Source organism: Bidens hawaiensis, unplaced genomic scaffold (assembly GCF_021521415.1).
Source record: "Bidens hawaiensis isolate Kalapana, Puna unplaced genomic scaffold, B.hawaiensis_p1.1 tig00033930_1, whole genome shotgun sequence".
In the NCBI taxonomy this organism is placed as follows: domain Eukaryota; kingdom Viridiplantae; phylum Streptophyta; class Magnoliopsida; order Asterales; family Asteraceae; genus Bidens; species Bidens hawaiensis.
In genome coordinates this window covers 201251-211885 of record NW_027505303.1, presented here as the reverse complement: position 1 = coordinate 211885, position 10635 = coordinate 201251, and the positions used below count along the sequence as shown (strand labels likewise).

Genomic DNA, 10635 nt, shown 5'->3' with positions numbered 1-10635 from the left:
GTTTTGGTAATGGTGGTTGCATATATGATAAATGCAAGTGCAAACTAAACTGGACCATTGGTTAAATGAGATTTTCAAACTTATGTTAACTTTATTTAGAAGGATTAAATGAGATTTTCAAGCTTCTATTCACTCTTAATACTATTTAAAATTACAAGAAAAAGTCTGTCTTTGTTTTATAATTTAATTAAATTTCAGTTTTTTGAAACTTGAAAGTGATCCAATGATTAAACAAGTAACGTTAGTTTGATTTAGTTATAAAATACGGAATGGAAATGGCATGATAAAGTGCACAAGTTAGGATCTGATCTGTAGCAATTCCCCTCACCCACCCGCACTTTAATAATTTGTTGTTTAAAAGTATTGTTAATGGAAATACAATTAAAATTTTATATCAATAATTAGTTGTCAACGATATAATTTTCTTACATCATTTTTTTAGTTATTCAATGTTAGAATATCTTTATTATAACTCATCTATTCATCAACTTAATACGTGATTGCAGCATCGTTTTAGATAATAGATACCGCTGAGATATCCCCGGGAGGATACTACTTTGAGTCTTATTATGGACTTAGATCCGGAAGCGGAGAACAAGGGACGGATGCGATTGGCAAAATTAGAATACGTGTAATAGGAAAAAATGCCACCCCGCCCCCCATATATGACAGGACGAAAGAGATACCTAGGGACACGTGGAGCTTCGACACTCTGTTGAGCATTAAATGAGCAAGTTCATAAAAGTTTGGAGATCTTCTGACATCGATGACGATTAGAGGGTAAATCTTTTATTCCAATTAAACCAGACATTAAATTTATAGAGTCAACCCTGGCGGCAGCAGTACCCTCATATATAACCGTTCACTCTCGTGTGAGTGAGACATTGAATTCTTTCAACTACTTCAATACAAGTAAATTTATTGATGCTCATGTTGCGTTGTTCATGGAATTACGATACAAACTCCAAAACTTTGTTCATATTACCTTAAGTTGTGCCATTAATCTGTATTCTGTAAATGCGATTTTCAGATTCAACAGATAGGTCAATTCATTTAAGGCTCTTCACACCCAAACCTATCCACACCTTCCATTTCCATTGCTAGACATTCACGAACTTTTGTCGATGCCGTCATTAGGTCCCTAAGACCATAACACATGTTTTTCAAGTAGTTTTGGGCTCATCTTATGAAGCGAGGAAAGAAAGTGGCTAATATGAAAGAGGGAGGGGCAAACGATGTATTTGATGAATAGTGAGTTCGTAAATATATTTGATGAATAGTGAGTTCACAACTATAAGAAATCATTGGTCAACCAATATATATATAATCCATATAATTTTTGCATAAGGAAAACTATAAAGATTGGGATGAAGTCAGTTTTTACTTTTTAGTATATTTTTCATGTATTTTAAAGATATGAAAGATTATAAAGAATGAATGAGATATAAATACTTTAAATGATCTAAAATCGAACCAGATTTTGATAATTATACATGTGATGCTAACAATACAATTAAAAGAAATTCACAATTGTGGATTAGATCTTAATTTATTGTGTTGGATCATTAATATATCGGATCACAAATTCGACCATTGACAGGTCACTAGACTACATGAGCTGTAAAGGCACGTCAATAAGGCCATATGTAATGGGGCATTATACAGGTAGATAAAATCCCTACACAATCCCCGAGGCATTATGAAGTTTTATAAAGACATAAGCATTTTTACAATAAAGCCCATATGTGTTTTGAAGTGATCATTACACACACTTTTTACTAAAACAGGTAATGATAATGTGATGAAAGATGCCCCTCAAGGAGCATTAACCATTACTTATGGCTTAAGCATTAATCAGGCATTCTTATCCCCCCCCTCCGGGAAGACACGCATTTAATATTAGGGATGTTCTTCGAGTTTGTTTGGAGTTTTGGGTTTCTTGGGCCGGGTTCTTTGGGTTTCAAACTTTTAATTTTAGACCCGAACCCAACCCGAATATTTGTTGGTTTTTTCGGGTTGGGTTAATCAGGTTTCGGGTATCTAAGAAAATAAAAAAAGTAAAGAAAAACTACAATATGAAACTAAAGCAACATACTCGTTACGTAAATAACTAAATAATAAATAAACACAACCCCGGTAAACCAACATATTCTTCTATTACAGATGTTATTATTAGCCATAAATAGAAAATGTATATAGACAATATATAGGAACAAGTGGAATATCTAGAGTGTTTCGTATAGTGATGGACTCAGGATTGTAGTCTGATGGGGTCCCTTTTTTTCAGTGTTAAGATTTTTCACAACTAAAAATTAGAACTTTCGGGTTGGTCTATGTTCGGGTCGGGTCGAAAACATAATAAAATACAATATAATAATAAAAAAATATGATAATTTTCTTATTAGAAAACATGTAATAAAAGTACGAGGACCTCTACTCTTCCGAAAGTCCACGAATGTCTCATTTTGGTAAATATAACTTTATGTTTAACTTGAACCTCTTAAGTTTTGGAATTGTTCTCTGTTCATTAACATTGAACCTAAAATCTAACTTAACTACCTTCGTTCTTTTGCTTTAAAAATCTTTGTTTTTGTTTCATAATCTGTGACCATGAACCTTGAAACTTGCCTTCAAAAAAATTAATTGGAACAAAACGACAGCTTTGAAATCGTATGAAAAAACGTTGAAGTAAACACTTGAAGTAAAAATTGAATGAATAGATTCAAGAATCTACCTGAAGAAAGCAATTCGAAAGGGTAATCATTTGGGTAATTTCTTTTAACCAAAGAAAATCATAAAAACAAATTGGATACTACTAACCTAGATAGAAAAAGAACGAAAATAAATATGAAGCATAGAAAGACTAGGAGAGGTTTGGTATTTTACATTTGTATATTTCACTTCCTTTGTCAATTAATTCAAAAATAGGATTGGAGAGAGTTTAACCAATGACCTTTAAGATAAAAGATTAGGGGTCTGTTTGTTATGAGGTAATGGAATGAATGAGGGAATGAAATGGACAAATGAATGGAATGAAAAAGTAATGAAATGAATCATTGCTATTCCACTATCTTGTTTGGTTACCACATAGGAATGAAATGAATCATCACTTTATTAATTTTTTTAATTAAATAGTTAACTATTTAATCATAATATTTTTTATCAACTAATAAAACGGTTATAAGATAATGCGATATAGTAATCAAAGTATAATAACAATTATAATTTAATAAAATTTATACTATAATAAAATAATAATGATGATGATAAATAGCAATAATAATAGTAGGAGTAATAATAATAATAATAATAATAATAATAATAATAATTATTATTATTATTATTATTATCATGGATCATTTTCTATTTCATTCCTAGAATGAATGAAAGAAAAATCACCTTTTGTTAAGGAATGAAAAATGTTATATATGGAAGGGTTTGCATTCCTTAGGAATGATTCATTCAATTAATGAATGGTAACCAAACATGTTTTCTTTTATTCCTTTGGAATGAGTCATTTCATTCCACCTCTCATTACTTCATACCAAACACTACCTAGGAGCTTGTCCACAACACCAAACTTAATTTTGATACTATGGCTTCCATCTATTTATTATTATGGGGTCCTTGAAAAATTTAATATACCGCATCTTCGAAATTTTAAAAAACATTGGTGTCCAGGGACCCCAACCTACATAATGTGGGTCCGCCCCTGGTTCCGTATACATTGTACATATTAAATATATTATCATGTTTTTAAACAAAAGTTTATTCGGGTTGACTCAAAACCTAGAAATCAAACCCAATAACCAACCCAAATTATTTCAGCTTGGGTTCTGGTTGGCCTTTCTTGGGTTTGGGTTTTCTGGGTCGGGTTAGTTTGGGTTAGGGTTCGGGTTTTCTCCGAGTTGGGTTTCTGGTAAAAGCAGTGTTGTAAAAGTCGGATTCCAAGGCCTTGGAATCGGCGATTCCAATGTCCTCCGGACATCAACCTTGCCGCCTTTTCCCAACTCGGCCACAATTATTCGCCAAGGTCCAAGTCGGTCAAAAATCGGAGTACTCGGGATTACTCGGCCTCCAAGGTCAACTCGGCCAAAAAAATTTTACTTTTTTTTTAATTTTTTCTAATTTTTTTAATTTTTTAATAAAAAATTAAAAATAACAACAAAACATGAATTTTTGAATTATGTTTTTTTATTCATATGAATTATGCTTATTTTGACATTACTTATGCTTATATTAACATATATATAATATCCAATAATTATTTTACGTTATATTTATCATGTCCGAGTACAAGCCGAGCACTCTCCGAGTACTCCGAGTACTCCCTACAAGGGGGTCGGCCGCCTAGGAACCGCCTAGCAAGTTTTACAACATTGGGTAAAAGTGACAACCCTATTTAATATCTACTCAATTTTATTTACTTAAAATGCATTAATCTTAAATATATATAAACGAAACATTTAAAAGCTCTCTGGTTGCTCTCTACATTATTAAAAGCCACAAGATTGCTTTATTTGTAAAGAGAGGTTTCTTATGCATTTGATGTCCCGAATTCACGTGTATGAGTCTCACCAAACCCAAAGAGCCCTTAAACATGTTATAACATCTCATTAAACTAAAAATTAATCTTATCAAATATTTGATATGAAAATCCTATAAAATAGGGATATACTAAAAATTGTATTCGTTTTTTAAAAGATATTATTTATAATTTAGAAACATAAAAAAAAATAAGCGGGTCATAGGTCTCACCAAACCCAGATAACTTTTAAACGGGTTATAACATCTCATTTATTTGTAAAACTCTTTCATTATCAAACACTAAGTATACTATTAACTCTTTTACAATAAATAAAATTAAAGAGAAAAGATCAAATAAGAAGTTTGATTTTTCTAAAAAAGGCTAGGAAGGAGAGTATTTTAGTCTAATACCTTAATATTGAAAACCCACTTAATTTAATTTAAAAACCCACTTAATTAAAACCCACTTAAATTTTCACTCATCTCCTACAACCACCACCACCCACCGCCACCACATTGCGAAAAAGTCTTTGGAAATTTCGCCGGAAAATAAAAGACTATGAAAAACACAATAGAAAAAACACTATGAAAATAAATATACAACGAAAAACACAATTACATAACACAATGCAAAAAACACTATGAAAAAAATAAAACACAATTGTATAACACAATTTGTAAAAAATCCACGAATTTTTTTTATTTTCATATAGCAATATGGTACTCATATAAAAGATAAAAAAACATTCGTTATTAAGGTGAAATTGTTTTTTTAAAAAAATATCGTATAAAAAAGTTATGGGCGTTTTAAAATAATGGGGTAATTTGACATGCGTCTTTCATGTGGAGAGAGAAAGTCAACAAATGTGTTATTCCTATTATGCTCTTACCCTTGTTTTACACTTGACTTTCTCTCTAATCTAATCTCAACCATTCAAGTCTAAAATGGATGAACAAGATTATTTCATATCCTTCCTACAAAAACTAATTTTTTTTATTATAACTCAACTCTAAAATTAAAATCCAAACAAATATACAAATATTAGAAACGAAAATGTAAAACCCCCATTATACAGGGGGTAAAAGCTAATTCCCTATATTCATTTTAGAAAATAGTATCCAACTTCTACATTGATTAACACTGTTCTTTGAAAGTTGAAACTGATAAAACGATTGGTCAGTGAAATATGAATCTGGAGCTGTATGAAATATTTATAAGAAACGTGTGAAGATGAAAAGAAACATTTATATAATTTTGCAGAAAGTAGAATGTTGCTAAATGGATTTTTACCATTAGCTGGAACCTACTTTCGTGTTTCTAACATCGTTAGCCTGGTCATGAGTGTTGCATCTTGTGATCTAAACTCTGGAAAAAGGGTTGGGTTACCCGGAAACGGCTGGTGTTTCATGGCGTTTTAGAATCATTAGGAGTATCACCGGTAAACCGACCAACACACCTAAAATCAGGGTTCTTTATTCAACCAAAATACTATGAAATCAAATCCACAACATCCATTGCTTGAACCATAAACTCCAAGAATAATCGAAATTTTGATACTAAAATACCTGACATAAGCCTTCCCCAACCCAACGGGAAGAAACACAACTTGTATATAACTTCAACTAAAAAAGGGTTTCTCACAAAATGTTCACATTATTTAACAATTCTGCAAACTGATATAAAGTCCGAATAAACAAGGCCTAACCTGTCTAATTATTGATTGCATTTTTTAATTTGCAGCGGTAGTTTTTTAATTCACATTGTGATATGAATCAATGATAGCATCCGCAAGATACTCGCATTTCGCAGCAGATAAACCCGCTAATGATATCCTCCCGTCTTTTGTCATGTACACATGCCATTTATCAGTCATGATATCACTCTACAATACAAAGAAAAACGAAACAGATTAGTGTTTCCGGAAAGGGTAAAAAGGTCATTTCACAATGGGTAAAGAGGCAAAAGGAAATAACAAACCTGGGCTTTGTTCAAACCTGTAAAAGAAAACATGCCAATTTGTTTAAGAATGAAAGACCAATCCTTTCCGCTCTTATCCTTTGCAGATAGATTATTATACAGCTTTTGCCTCACGCTTTTTATCCTTCCCGCCATCATTTCCATTTCGTCTTTCCACTCGTTAAAAAAATCAGGATTTCCGACAACGTTAGCGACAATCCGGGCCCCGTGAACGGGTGGGTTTGAGTACATTGGCCTTGCGATTCTTTTCAACTGGCTCTTTACCCTGTATGCAAGATTCAGTTTAACCGTTATTTATTTGGATAAACATTTACAAATAATATTATATGTGGTCAGTTGATATGATACCGGACGGCTGCATCGGCTGATGAACATAAGACATTAATTGCACCGACCCTTTCGGCATAAAGACCTAGATTTTTACTGTATGACTGTGCAACTAGAAGCTCCATTCCACGTGCAGCAAACAATCTCACAGAAGACGCATCTTCATCCAGGCTTCCACTAGCAAATCCCTATATAAATTATGAGTTTATACATGTATAGTTTCAGTTCACACTTAAAAGTCAAAGATGGAATCTTTTTCTTTGGGATAAAAGATGATTAATGACTGTAGGATTGTCCAATGTAGAATTTGAATTGTTACTAATGTGATCAAGTGTTGCACACTTTATATTCCATGAAATTTGAGTGTATGCATCAGTAACTATTTGTTCAATAAACATTAATTTCACGGAACTGAAGTTAAGTTTTTTACTTGATTTTATAAGGAGTGAGGTGAAATGTGGCAAGGCGCCAAGGTGCTAGCCTCACGTGCGGGATGCATAAGTTATTAAAAAAATACTTGAAAGATTAAATATAGCTCACAAACTATGAGAACTAATAAGAATTCACAAAATATGCACGGAAAACAAAAAAAATTAACCACTCTAGAAATATAATAAAAAATCTAATTGCCATCATTGGCAATTAGAATAGGGTTGGCAATGACATAGGTTTGGAACGGATCCTAGTCTCATATCCGATTGTAAAACTGAGTTCCATGCCTGGTCCATTACCCATCAAGTATTGGTTATACCCGTTAGTTTGTTGAAAACCACTCGATGAAATTTTCATATACATTTCTTACTATTTTAAATTTTATATGAGTTTACCAACCAAGAAAATAAAAAATATAAAGACCAAAATTATTAAATTAGTAGATTTTTCTATTACCCAAGGAGGCAAGGACAAATGAAAATAAAAATATCAAGAAAATGTTTACGGACATGGTCTGGGTAAACTGATATGTATGTTTTGGGTAATCGGGCTAGGCATCACCTAACACCATACCCGCAATTGTTACTAAAGGCTAATCCCTTATCCGCTTCCATACCAGAATACCCACCCCATTGGCCATTACCCTTCCCAAATGTTTCGGGTATCGGGTTTGCCCGTCGGGTCCGGGTTCATTTGCTATCCCTTAAATTACCGTAATCCAATTAATACAAAAACAAATAACAATTCCCAAAAATGCAGGTGATATTATTCTTTGTAATTGATATTTAGGTCAAGCAATGCAGATTAGTGCAAAGAGCGAAAAGATGGAGACCATAAAGGAAAAAAACTGTGAAACGGTTACTAGATTTGCCAATCGACAAATGTATGAAATGAAAGTGGTAAAGCAAAAATATGAAGACCTTAAAGGAAAAGGGACAAAACCTGATAAGCAACATCAAAGAATGGAATATGGTTCTTTTCTTCAATGACATCAGCAATTTTTTTCCCATTGCTCACGAGTTGGATCAATGCCTGTTGGGTTGTGAGCACAACCATGAAGAAGCACAAATGATCCTTCTGGAGCAGCCTGAATACATATACAATATATTTTTTAAATGTTTCAGATACTAAAATTAAAAGTGAAACTTACATTTATAAAAATGATATAAAGTATAAACAATTATGGAGAAGTGGAAGTTACTTTTATGTCCGCAACCATCCCATCAAAATCTAGACCAACTGTTTTTGGATCATAATACCGATACTCGGACCAAGGAACTCTGGCATCATTGAAAATATTCTTGTGATTACCTAAAACATCATTATTATAACCATCAGTTTTTTTATACATCTAAAAGATTTGAAAACATAAACCAAACTGAAAGTAGAATCTTTACCCCAAGTTGGAGATGATATTAGAACTTTTGCTCCAGGAAAGTATCGTTCAATCAGTGCTGCAGCAACCCGAAGGGACCCGGTGCCAGAGAGACCTTGAATGGTGGCAACCTGCAATGTGAAGAAAAATAAATTAATTCAGAAAAATGAACTATAAAATAGTTTATTAATAAAAGAAACTCTTAAATCATACTCTTTGTTGATGAAGAACTGGATTATCGGCTCCAAACAATAACTCAGCTGTGGCTTTGTTAAACGCAGCCAAACCTTCGATTGGAAGATACTGCATAGGCAAATAAGGTGAAATAAACTCATAAAAACAACAATAAACAAACATGTTCGCTTATTTAATAAACGAACGAGCATGAACAGATTTATTTGTTCGTTCATTTGTGTTCGTGAACGTTTGCTCATGTTCAATTACGTTTGTTAGTTTACGTTAGTTTAAGCTCGTTCGTTTATATATACAATTTAGCTTTTTGGATCATTATTGGATCATTATAATTTAGTCTAGTTTTATAAAATTAAAATATCACCAATTACAATTTAATCTGGTTGTATGACTTTTTAGGCCCAATAAATTGATGTGCATGTTTACTTTTATTTGGTTTCTGTTCAGTTATCTTTGTTCATCTACGTTCAGTTACATTTGTGAGCTGTTCGTTTATACTAAACAAATGAACATGAACCACACATTTTCTTAACAAACGAACATGAAAAAGAAAACCCGTTCGTGTTTGGTTTTCGTGTTTGTTTGTTACAAGCCTTAACAAAATTATTTGAGCATAAAAGTTACCTCCTTGTTTTCTCCCCTTTCAAGCATAAGATTCTCAGCCTATAACATTGAATTCAGCACTATTATGTTGTTTTCATACGAGATAATAATAATAATAATAATAATAATAATAATAATAATAATAATAATCTGCACATTCAAACTAATGAACTATTACCTTTTTAACAACTTTAAGCACATACGGCTGAAGTTCTTCGGTACGGTACGCTCCAACACCAAGGTTGAGCTTCAAATCACTTGTGTCAGCTTTGAATGCTTCAGAAACTCCAAGAATAGGGTCAGGAGGAGCCATTGTTATATTATCAAACCGTGAAGTGTTTACCGCCACAGCCATTGTTATTTGACCACGAGACTGCAAGTAACATACACAACTCAATAAGTTAACATACAAATTTCCAAAACTAAATCCAAATATATATACCTTTGTTTTCATAGAGAGAGATTGTTTATACTTCAATTTGTCCTAATCAATCAACAAAACAACAATCTTTAACGGTTTTACAAGAATTTTAATTGAGAAGTATAAACTAACTAACTAACTAATAATAATAATAATAATAGTAATAGTAATAGTAATAATAATTATACCTTGCACTTGTCTTGGAAAGACAGAGCAGCTGAAGGACAAACTGACGGTAGCGAAATCGAAGCCATCTGAATAAAATAACAAGTAACAAGTTGATAAATTTAGCTACGTCACTTAACATCAGTTTATAACAAAATAAAGCCCTAATTTCAATCCAAAATAAGCAAAGCAATGATTAAAATCAGAATTAGGGCACATTTCTAAAGCAAAACATTATCAGGAACCAACTGCATCATATATACCGTATCATATATAAGCAATTGAAATCATCAAACAGATACAACTAATTATCATCTAATCAGATAGATCAAATCATTACGATAACGATCTCGTAAAAACTATTCAATCGGAGCTTGATCTTCAAAATCAAACCAGAAAAATTAATTGGATGATAATGACATTAAATGAAAAGAAGTTGAACAACACAATTAAATTAAGCATGAAACGAACATGATCGTGAATTAGTAGGAACACGAATTGTTGAAACCTTAGCGATTAGATACAGCAAATGGATACAAAATATATATGTATAAGACAGAGAGAGATAAAAAGATTGCCTGCTGAGTGCTGAGGATAATAATAATAATAATAATA

At 32.3% G+C, this 10635-nt stretch overlaps 1 pseudogene across 1 annotated transcript; it reads right to left on the bottom strand.

Moving 5' to 3' along the window:
* Positions 1-6128: 6128 nt before the first annotated feature.
* LOC143612222 (aspartate aminotransferase, chloroplastic-like) lies at positions 6129-10155 on the bottom strand (annotated as a pseudogene). The gene is made up of 11 exons (XR_013149911.1): positions 10044-10155; positions 9877-9918; positions 9613-9807; positions 9456-9494; positions 8853-8942; positions 8662-8770; positions 8466-8575; positions 8207-8351; positions 6854-7020; positions 6506-6770; positions 6129-6410 (listed from the first exon to the last, which is right to left on the bottom strand). The product of XR_013149911.1 is annotated as an aspartate aminotransferase, chloroplastic-like (transcript).
* Positions 10156-10635: the final 480 nt, after the last annotated feature.